This window comes from Dasypus novemcinctus, chromosome 12, assembly GCF_030445035.2.
Source record: "Dasypus novemcinctus isolate mDasNov1 chromosome 12, mDasNov1.1.hap2, whole genome shotgun sequence".
Lineage (NCBI taxonomy): Eukaryota > Metazoa > Chordata > Mammalia > Cingulata > Dasypodidae > Dasypus > Dasypus novemcinctus.
Window position 1 is genome coordinate 100,554,415 of NC_080684.1, and position 12,178 is coordinate 100,566,592.

Sequence of the window (12,178 nt, forward strand, 5' to 3'; positions counted from 1 at the left end):
AGTGGTTAGGGCGTCCGTCTACCATATGGGAGGTCCGCGGTTCAAACCCCGGGCCTCCTTGACCCGTGTGGAGCTGGCCATGCGCAGTGCTGATGCGCGCAAGGAGTGCCGTGCCACGCAAGGGTGTCCCCCGCGTGAGGGAGCCCCACGCGCAAGGAGTGCGCCCGCGAGGAAAGCCGCCCAGCGTGAAAAGAAAGTGCAGCCTGCCCAGGAATGGCGCCGCCCACACTTCCCGTGCGGCTGACGACAACAGAAGCGGACAAAGAAACAAGACGCAGCAAACAGACACCAAGAACAGACAACCAGGGGAGGGGGGGGAAATTAAATAAATAAATTATTTAATTAATTAAAAAAAAAAAACTTATGGGATAGGGAAGAGGATGTGGCTCACCTAATAGGGCTTCCGCCTACCATATGGAAAGACCTGGGTTCAATCTCTGGGGCCTCCTGGTGAAAAAGAAGAAGAGAAAGCATGCCTGCACAGCAAGCCAGTGCCCACACCACATGATGAGCCAGTGCCCCGCACAAGTGAGTCACGCAGCGAGATAATGACACACCAAATGAGAGACAAGGGGAGAATCAAGGTGAAGCATAGCAAAAACCAGACACTGATGTGGTATAATTAACACGGAACCTCTCTCCCCATCAAAGATCTCCAGGATCAAATCCTGGTGAATCCTAGAGGAGAGAAAATGAGAAGAAAAGACAACACAGACAGCAAAAACAGCAGGGCAGGAGGAAGGGAAGGGAGGAAAATAAATATATATTTTTTAAAAGTATGGGATACTGCAAAGAGTGTTGAAAGGGAAATTTATAGCCCTAAACGCCTATATTAAAAAAGAAGAGTTAAAAATCAAAGATCGAACTGAACTGGAGAAACTAGAAAAAGAGCAGCAAACCATGCCCAAAGCAAGCAGATAAAATAATAAAGAGCAGATATAAAGAAATTAAGAACAAAAAAAGAGAGAAAATCAACAAAACCAAAAGCTTATTATTTGAGAAGATCAATAATAAAGACAAACTCTTAACTAGACTGACAAAGAAAAAAGGAAAGAAGATGCAAATAAATAAAATCAGAAACAAAAGTGGGGAAGTTACAACTGAACTCACAGAAATAAAAAGGATCATATTATGAGAAACTTTTTGCCAACTGTATTGGTCAGAGTTCTCTAGGGAAACAGAATCAACAGGAAATATCTGTAGATAGTATGAGATTTTATAAGAGCCTGTCACATGACCATGGGGATGCACAAGTTCAAGTTCTGCAGGCAGCCTGCAAACTAGGGGTTCTGATGAAAGTCCAATGAAGTTCTTTGACGAGTTTCTGGGAGAAGGTGGCTGTCCAAAGACGAGCTGGGAAATTCTCTCTGAAAGCTGAAATCACATCCCCTTTTAAGGATTCAACTGACTGCATAAAGTTTCACTCATTGCTGACACCAATCTACCTGGTTGATGCAATTAGCCAGTAAACTCACTGAAGGCTAAAGCCCATAAATGTCCTTGTATTACAATTAGCCCAGTGCTTGCTTGACCAAACTGGGTACAATTACCTAGCCAAGTTGACACATTAGCCTAACCATCACACCAACAAACTTGACAACCTAGATGAAATGGACAAATACCTAGAAATGCACAAACAACCTACACTGACAATACAAGAAATACAAGAACTTAACAAACCAATCACATTTTAAGAGACTGAATCAGTCATCAAAAATCTCCCAACAATGGGAAGCAGATGTGGCTCAACAGATAGAGTGTCCACCTACCATATAGGAGGTCCAAGGGTTCGATACCCAGGGCCTCCTGGCTGGTGTGGTGAGCTGGCCCACGTAGGGATGCCCCTGCATAACGATGCCCCCTGTGCAAGAACAGCCACCCCACATGAAACTGCAGCCCATCCAGGAGTGGTGCAACACACACGGAGAGCTGACCCAGCAAGATGACGCAACAAAAAGAGACACAGATCGCCAGTGCCGTCCTTTGAGAATACAAGCAGACACAGAAGAACACACAGTGAATGGACACAGAGAGCAGACAAATGGGGGAGGGGGAGGAAGGGAGAGAAATAAATTTTTAAAATATATATATAATAGATAAATGGGGCCTCCTCAAAATTAAACATTTTTGCACCTTAAAAGACTTCATTAAAAGGGTGAAAAGGCAGCTGATTCAATTAGAAAAAAACATTTGGAAATCACATATCTGATAAGGGTTTAATATCCATGACACATAAAGAGATGCTATACTCAACAAAAAAACAAACAACCCAATTAAAAAACGGGCAAAACACTTGGATATTTGTCCAAAGAAGAAATACAAATGGCAAAAAAATACACATGAAAAAGTGTTCAACATCACTAGCGATTAGGGAAATGCAAATCAAAGCTACAATGAGATATGTGGCTCCCCCATGGGAGATCCCAGGTTCGGTTTCCAGTACTCCTAAAGAAAACAACAGACAATAAGCAAAAATAACAAGCAGACAAAGAGCAAAAAATACTAAAAGACATGGAATTGTACACTTAAAAATTCGTGAACTATAAGGTTTTTGAACTATATGTCAATAAAATTATTTTTAAAAAATAAGTGGTGTTTAAACTGGAAATGTAACACTGGATTGTAGTGGTAACACAACTCTGCAAATTTACTAAGAATCACTGAATTATATACTTCAAACAGGTGAATTTTATAGTACATAAATTATACTTCAACAAAGCTGCCTTAAAAAGTGGTATCTGTTCACAGAAGCAAGAAGGAAAAATTATATTATAAAGATTTCTCTGACTAAGCTATAGAAAGGAGGTAGCAAAGAAGACAGTAATTCGTTAAATAAACAGAAAATAAGACAAATTTTCATAGATTAAGAAATATTAATTGTCCATTTGGTCCTTGAAAGGACAGGATTGTGTCTCCAAGTACTTTCCTAAAGCCTCTGCTATAACCACAATAAAATCTTACCATTTTAACAGTAGAAAGACAATAGACTTGAAAACCTTAAATGTGAAATAAGGAAAAGGAAACTTTACCTTAGTTTCTTATCACCTAGGAGACAGTTTAATAATTTATTCTGATCCCACAATTATTGCATATGCCTGAGAAAGGTAGAGATGGTGCCACCAATGAGACAAGAATTTCAAGAGAAATGTTAAAAGCAGAATATCAAATCTACAATTGTTTTAAAAGAATTTATGGTAATTTTTTTTTAAGCATGCTGACTTCAGTCATTTCCCCCAGTGAAAACATCAGAATGGGGAATTTTTTGGTATTTTTGGAGAAGATTAATTTGCATTGGTTCAGGGACTTTTATAGGAGTTCCCCCAAACAGCAGTACTGTATTTTGTTTACCCTATTTGTAACTACAAACAGACACCGAACAAAATTGTTCCTATAAACAACCACAATTCACATTTGTTTTTGAGCTCTGAAAATATTTACCTACTCTGACCTCCCCTGCAACCACTTCAGCAAACCCTGGGTCAAGAGTCTCAACTTCCCAAATCAACATAGGTGTCTCTAATTTCAGACCTGCTTGTCTCCTTCCTGCCTTTGGCTAAATCAGTAACAAGCCCAGAAAATAAAAACAAAAATAAAATACTAACCCATGCAGGCACTTTCTCTTTCCCACTCCACAGAAGAACATTCTAGCAGACACAAATGAAATAACGTATCAATATATAATTTTATTTTCTCTAAATGTCCATAATAAAAGCCAAAACAGTTCAAGATAATGATATTCACAATAACACTATTCACCAAGACCTGAAAATCTGTAATAATAACAAATTTGTATATTAAATAAAAGAACACATTCGAAAATTCACAGTACCATGCCTAACCCTTACTTAGTAGACAGACATTCACTAAACATTAGTTCCTTTCATTCCTTTCAATTAACTCTTATAGTAGTTCCATGAAGTAGTTCCTATTTATTAACCCAATAAAAAAGCAGAACATTAGAAAGAAGATAATTTTCCTGATTAACCAACCAGATCAGACCCTAAAAATTCAGGTCACCAGATGGGATGAAGAGATTCAATTGCAGAAGTTAAATTTTAGTCTACCCTTTCCTCCTCCCTCAGCACTGTCAATTCCAAGAACCATGTTCCCTCTGCTATGGAAGTGGATCAATAGTTTTTCCCTCGTGGCAATGTATTAAAGGTCCCTGGTTCTTTGTGACCAAGAGAAAGTGAGAGAAACAAGTTTTCTAAAAAGAGAGAGAGAGAAAGTAAGAACCATGTTCAAGAACCCATGCTGTTCTCCAAAGTACAGGTGCAGCAAAAGCCCAAATACTGATGTCAACCCATACAGTCCTATATATAAGCTCACAGCCCTGGTTCAACTCCTGGTTGAGGGTGAGGGGTGTTGTCACTGTCTTTTGGCTATCATGTTCACTCTCCAAGCAATTCAAGTCTCCTGCACCAATGAGCAATGGGGTCTCTACAAACCTAAAATCATGGAAAATTAAAACTACGTGAACTAGCACTAGCCCTGGCTTTGACAGGAAATGTTCTGACAGAATAGGTTTGCAGAGCTGTGTGAGGCTGCCATCTATAGCTCTTCTTGTGGGGATCTGACACAAGATTCTTATGTGAGCCCCAGAGCTTAAGATAGGAACACAAGAAGGCTGTGTCAAATCAAACTCTAATGGTTACAGAGGGGCAAATCCTGTCATCAGAAGCAAAATTAATAGTTGTTAGTGGCAGCCTAGCACTTTCAGGACAGGTCCTCTGTTGCATTTAGTCTACCAGCTATTCTATCTAGATTCAAATGTGCTTCTGAATTCCGAGTGGACCAGAATTAGCTGCCCCATCATTACCCCCAAATCAACACACATGATGTTTCTACTACAAGAAATTCTGTTCTTTGGGTATGAATTAATATACGGAGTCAGATATATGTATATGTAAATTCATGGTTCTATTCTATGAACACCAGAATTTAAACAATCCTTTTTGACCACTATTACCTCTAAATTGTTTATGCTACTTCTTGGCACTCAATACTTTCTAACAAGAAGCTAGATCTAGTCCCTAACATTAGATAAACAAACCAAGATGACAGACCATCACGGGACAATGATGCCTGAGACCACAAAAGATAATGTCTCCCAAAACAATAATCAAATCTGATCTATGCTCCTTCAGCAGAATTGAAAAGACTGACAAACACTTTAGGAAAGGAGGCAGAGAAGAATAAATGAACCTGGGACCTACCTTTTTTTATAATTCCCACAGTGAGATGAAATTCAATTCCATGCCAACTATACCCTTTGATCACTAAAACACAAACAGAAAAATAAAAGTTCATGCAATAAAAGCAGTTCTTCCACTTCTTAAAGGGCATTAGATTTCAAAGGTAAGAGGCTGTTTCCTATCTCCTTTCCATCAACTACAATAGCGGTTGAACTCTCACTCACCAAAGGTCCACACAGGTAGAGTTAAATAATAGCTAACACTAATTGAGCACTTATTATATGCTAGGTGCTGTTGTAAGTGCTTAAAAGTACTTAACTTAATCTCACAACAGCTCTATGAGATAGATTCTCATATTAATCCACTGTATATTAAAATGACAACTGAGAAGTACACCTCTGGAAATTGTTCTTATTGTTGTTAAAATGCCTTTTAAACAAACGTGGGCTTCCTAATCATTGCAGTTGGGCTGTCTCAATGGTTTATAATTATGAATGTTGCATATTTATCCATTCATTATGTATTTCTTCAGTCAACACAATATGCTGAGCACAATACCAGGTACCGGGGAGAATTCATTCTCTGCCCTTTTGGAGTTGAGGAACTAATTGGGAAGATCAGATTAAACTACAACAAACAGTTCAAGCAATGAAGTGCCATATTAGGAGGCACAGCTACTATGTACAATCACTGTGTAAAAAATTGCTAAGATGAGCTTCCAGTCAACCAAGATAGCAGCTTAAGATGATCCAGGGTGCCATTCCCCCACAGAATATTTGAGCAAAGAGCAAAAATGGGCAGAACCATTTTTCTCAAAACCCTGAAAAAGTTAAAATACTATAGTAACTAAAAGAGGGCCAAATCAAGAAAAGGCAACTTAAAAACAGTAAAGGAACTTCATGGTGCCTTTTGCCAGCCCTGTTCCACCTCCTCCACAGCGTGGTGGGGAGCCAGCCTGAGTGCCCATTGTGAGTCCCTGGTCCTATTCCAGCGGGAACAGAGTAAACCCTGTGCACATAGGGGGATGGCTGTATGTCCCTGCCAATCTATCAGATGGCAGTCTGAAGGGCTGAACTAGGAAATCAGTGGAGTTCACCCACCAAGAATTTGACATAATGGCAGATACAGCTGGTGGACAGGTACAGCTGTGTAAGAAAAAATTCAGTCCAAGTGGCCTGGGGAAAAACATTACTTGCTTTAAGTCATAAACAAAAAAAGAGCACCCTGTTGGGGATAGAAAATCTACTGCATATGAAGTAGGGGGGCATTCAAATTTGTGTAAACAAGGGGATCCCTAAAGCCACAAACAAGCACAAGTCCAAGACAAGACTCAGGCTCATAAAAGATAGAACTGTGCACTTTACTTTTGCCTCAGGCTGATTTTCTTAAAGGAGAGCTAAGCTCTGAAAGAGAGCACCAGCCAACACATAAAGTCTATTCAACAATTTGAATAGACTGTGAAAGGTGGGTTGTTGCATCACTTAGTTTTTATTACCTCTTGGCACTCAAGGAAATCTGTCAAATCACTAGCTAGATACAAGCTTAGGGTACAGAGTACAACAAAATATTACAAGATAAAGAAACAGGAAATGATGGACCATCCAAACGGACAAGATAAAAATTCATAAACATTCAATGAACACCAGACTCTGGACATACCAAACAAAGACTTCAAAGAAATTATCCTCAATATGCTCATGGGTAATAAGAGAACACAGAGAAGAACTAAAGGAAATTAAGAAAACAAAAAAAAAGAAAACAATGAATGAACCATATGAGAAAGTCAGTAAAGAGAGATGAATTTAAAAAAAAGAACCAAACAGAAATGCAGGAGTTGAAGACCCAATAACTGAAATGAAAAATTCCCTGGAGGTTTTCTTTTTTTTTTTTTTTTTAAAGATTTATTTATTTATTTAATTCCCCCCCTTCCCCTGGTTGTCTGTTCTCTGTGTCTATTTGCTGCGTCTTGTTTCTTTGTCGGCTTCTGTTGTCATCAGCGGCACGGGAAGTGTGGGCGGCGCCATTCCTGGACAGGCTGCACTTTCTTTCCCGCTGGGCGGCTCTCCTTACGGGCGCACTCCTTGTGCGTGGGGCTCCCCTACACGGGGGACACCCCTGCGTGGGGTGGCACTCCTTGCGCGCATCAGCACTGCACATGGGCCAGCTCCACACGGGTCACTGGGCCAAGTCCGTTTCCCATCCCTGGAGGTTTTCAACAGCAGGTTGGATCAGGCAGAAGAATCAGTAAACTCCAAGACAAGATAAGTGAAATAAATGATTTACTGAGTAAAAGGGAGAAAAAAGAATTTTTAAAAAGTGAACAAAGACGAAGAGACCTGTGAGGCACTACCAAGCATACTGATACACAAATTATGGGAAAACCAGAAGAATAAGAAAAGGGTAAAAGAAACATTCAAAGAAATAATGACAAAAAAAACTTTTCAAATTTAATGCAAGGCATGAATATGCACACTCAAGAAGCCCAACTAACTCCAAAGAGGATAAAGTCAAAAAGAACCACAGCTAGACACATAATAGTCAAAGTGTTGAATGCCAAGGAAAAAGAGAGAGTTCTAAAAGCTGCAAGAGGGAAACGGACTTTGGCCCAGTGGTTAGGGCGTCCGTCTACCATACGGGAGGTCCGCGGTTCAAACCCCGGGCCTCCTTGACCCATGTGGAGCTGGCCATGCGCAGCGCTGATGCGCGCAAGGAGTGCCGTGCCACGCAAGGGTGTCCCCCGTGTGGGGGGGCCCCACGCGCAAGGAGTGCGCCAGTGAGGAAAAGCCGCCCAGCGTGAAAAGAAAGAGCAACCTGCCCAGGAATGGCGCCGCCCACACTTCCCGTGCCGCTGACGACAACAGAAGCGGACGAAGAAACAAGATGCAGCAAATAGACACCAAGAACAGACAACCAGGGGAAGGGGGGAAATTAAATAAATAAATAAATCTTTTAAAAAAAAAAAAAAACATTGCTTAAAAAAAAAAAAAGCTGCAAGACAAAAATAATGTATTGTATACTAGGGAGCCCCAATAGGATTAAGTGCCAATTTCTCATCAGAAAGCATGGAGAAGGCAATGGAATGAAATATTTAAAGTGTTGAAAGGAAAGACCTGCCATTCAATATTTTATATCCAGAAAGACTGTCTTTCAAAAAATAAGGAAGAGATTATTCCCTCATTTGTTATATTTATTAAGATAAACAAGAGCTGAGGGAAAGTTGGTCACCACTACAGGCCAGTATGACAAGCCCTCAATGTTGTTATAAGTAACCATGAATCTTGTTCTTTAAGGAGTGAAGTTTGGTGGCTCTGTGGGTCCTGAGGGGAGGGGGAGGGAGGAATACAATAGTTGGAACATGGAGCATCTGGGGAGCTATAGAATTGTTCTACATGACCTTGCAATGATGGATACAGGCCATGTTAAATTTCATCAAAATTTATAAAAGTGTATTGTCCAAATGTAAACCATAATGTAAATCACTGACCATGGTTAGTAGCAATGTTTCAATATTTGTATATTAACTGTAACAAATGTACCATCCACACATAAAATGTTATTAATAGGAGAAAGAGGAAAGGGGAATAGGAGGAGGATGTTGAGTATATGGGAATCCGCTTTATTCTGTACATAACTTTTCTGTAACCTAAAGGTTCTTTGAAGACAAAATGAAAAAAAAAAATTACACTGGGGGAATAAACGGAAGAAAATGTCACTGTACATACAAGACAACAGATCTTACAGTGATGAAAGATATAATGTCAAAAATTGTTTTTAATTTTATATTTTTTATTATTATTTCAAATTTATTTTTAAATTTTGTATTTTACTTATTTATGTCATCATTTTATTTTCTTAATAATTGTATTTGGTTATTTTGTTAGCTTCATTTTTAAATAATTTTTGGATCACAGAAGGGTTACAACTGTGGCAGGGGAGGATCACTGGTGTGGGGTGTCAGTGATGGGGTATGCATGAGAGGAGGTTTACCTGGTACATACCTATAAGGCATATGAATGTGTTAAAGTGTTCATGGGGCACTGTCACAGTGGGTAGAGAGTCACACAATAACCGAAAGATATCAAATCCCCATCCTGGGGAGCTCTGCCATATTCTCTAATGGGACAGCAAGAATACCCCAATTACAGGGGCAGTGACTAGTGAAGGAGAATGGACCATTGATGGGCCCTTTATATTTATGACTGTACTTACGAATCTTTACTTTTAAAATAGAAACTTAGCCTAGTATTATAAGGTACCTGAGAGTTACCTCCTGAGAACCTCCTTGTTGCTCAATTGTGGACTCTCCATAAGCTGAACTCAGCATAGAAGTACATTTCTTTTCCCCCAGATGGGACATGACTCCTGGGGATGAGCCTCCCTGGCACCAAGGGATTACTACCAAGCAACTAGCAATGCAACCAGAATAAGACCTTGACCAAAATGGGGAATGGGTAAAGACAAATGAGTTTATATGGCTAAGACACTTCAAAGTGAGTCGGTAGGTCATTCCAGAGGTTACATTTATGCATGTCTCAGCAGGAAATCATTAACTGCCAAAGTAAATATTGCCTCAAATAGCAGGACTCCTGAGAGTTCTGAAAACATTCAGACACTATAGGCAGGGCAGACAGCTCAGGATTTTGGCACCCTGCCAGTAGGCCCTACTTTGGAATTTATGCTCCCCAGTGTGAAAGAGTTAGATTCAGTTGTGGTTTCCCTACACATGGCTCTTCTACCCCTTCTGTGAACCTATAGTTAGTACTAGAGTTGATAAGTGTATGTCCAAGAGATTTAAATCTTTGAGCTGTCCATGTATCAGTTGGGCCCTAAATCTCAATAGAGTTATAACACCTACTCTCCAGATCACTGGTCTCACCCAGAACAACTAACAAGGAGATGATAATGGACAACAACCATCTCAAGCAACAGAGAGAGTCTGCAACTGCAAGCAAGATAGTCCCATCCATCTGCCCCATGGAATCTAAGCCTCCTCTCAATTAGAGGCAGAGTGGGCATCACCATCTCAGAATCCTCCGGATTGGGGAAGGAATGATGGACTAGAATAGACTTAGTGGTATTCTACTATAGACTTATTGTCATTCTAGCAATGGAAGAACGTTTATCATTGATGTGGAGACAGTGGTCACTGGAAGTTTATAGGGGAGGGAAAGGGAAAAATAGCTGCTATGTGGGGGTACTTCTGGGACTAGGGAATTGCCCTGAATGACATTGCAATGACACATACAGGTCATTATATATCTTGTCATAACTTACAAAAATGTGTGAAAGAGAATGTAAACTATTTTGAAAACTACAATCCATACTTAGTGGCATTACTCCAAAATGTATTCATCAATTGTAACAAATGTACCACATTAATGAAAGATGTTGTTAATGTGGGGAAACGTGGGAAGGGTAGAAGGCAGGGTATATGGGAATCCCCTATATTTTTTTGTAACATTTATGCAATCTAAGTATCTTTAAAAAATAAAAATAAAAAAGTATACATAAAATCAACAACAACAAAAAAAGTTGGTCACCACTAGACCTGTTCTACAAGCAATGCTAAAGGGAGATCTTCAAAGTGAAAGGAAGGGACAACAGACAGTGGTTTGAAGAAGCACAAAGAAATAAAGACCTCTGATAAAGATAATCATATGGGTAATTATAAATGCCATTATTATTGTATTTTTTTGGTATGTTAGCCCACTTTTTACTTCTTACAGGTTCTAAAATGCAAATGCATAAAAAGCAATGATAAATCTATAGTTTTGCAAATTCAGTGTACAAAAATATAAACCATAACAAGTACAACAAAAAGGTAGAGGAACAAGGGGGTACAGAAACAGCTCATATGTATGTTACTGAAGTTAAGTTGCTATCAAATCAAATATGACTCTTAGAGATTTAGGATACTAAATTTTAGCCCCATGGTAACCACAAAGAAAATATACAAAAAACATATGCAGAAAGAAATGTGAAAGTTGTCAAAACGGTAACAAAACGAACAAAGAAATATAAAAGTAGGCATTAAATGAAGAATTGAGGGACAAAAAAGGTATGAGAGAGAGACTAAATATAAATAGCAAAATGGTAAATGAAAATCCTGCATTATAAGGAATCATTTTAAGATTAAACTCCTCACTGAAAATGAAGAGATTGGCAAAATAGAATTTTTAAAAATGCATGACCCAACTAGATGCACTATAAAAGAGACACCTTAGGGAAGCGGATGTGGCTCAACTGATGGGAACGTCTTCCTACCATATAGAAGGTCCCGGGTTCAGTACCCAGGGTCTCTTGGCCCGTGTGGTCAGCTGGCCCACACACAGAGCTGCCATGCGCAAGGAGTGCAGTGCCACGCAGGGGTGTCCCCCGCATAGGGGAGCCCCACACGCAAGGAGAGCCACCCCACGCAAAAAAAGTGCAACCCGTGCAGGAGTGGCGCCACACACATGGAGAGCTGATGCAGCAAGATAACATAACAGAGACACAGGTTCCCAGTGCCACCTGACAAGAATGCAAGGAGAAACAGAAGAACACACAGTGAACAGACACAGAGAGCAACAACAGGGCGGGGTGGGGAAGAGAAATAAATAAATAAATCTTAAAAGAAAAAAAAGAGACACCTTAAATTCAGAGACACAAGTAAGATGAAAATGAAAGGATGGTGTGGCAGTTTTATATTATTTATGAATTCCAAAAGGAAATATTATATTTGTAAACTGGTCTGTTCCTCTGGGCATAATACCCCTTTGGTTGTATTAAATTCAGGGGCTTCACTTTTACGTTATTAGATCAAGATTAGAGCTTTGATTCAACCACGTCATTAGGGCATGCAGGGTTGAGTCCCTATCCCCTTGGTGGGCTATATAAACAGACACTTAATCAAGAGCACACAGGTAGATACACAGAGAAGAATAACACAGAAAGAGAGACAGCTCCACAGACACGGAAGAGGATCCTGCAGCCCCAGGAAGAGA

The 12,178-nt window shown here is 39.8% G+C and overlaps 1 protein-coding gene across 4 annotated transcripts in view; it reads right to left on the reverse strand.

Annotated features, from left to right (window-relative positions):
- The window catches only part of MRTFA (myocardin related transcription factor A), a 307,327-nt gene that overhangs the window by 241,817 nt on the left and 53,332 nt on the right, over window positions 1-12,178 (reverse strand). For 2 of the 4 annotated variants that reach the window (XM_058309168.2, XM_071218717.1), the window contains exon 2: window positions 5,217-5,279. The exons of the other annotated variants lie outside the window; for them this stretch is intronic. The gene's annotated coding sequence lies outside the window, so the exon portion shown is untranslated. The remainder of the gene's footprint in view (window positions 1-5,216; window positions 5,280-12,178) is intronic. 4 annotated transcript variants of the gene reach the window in all.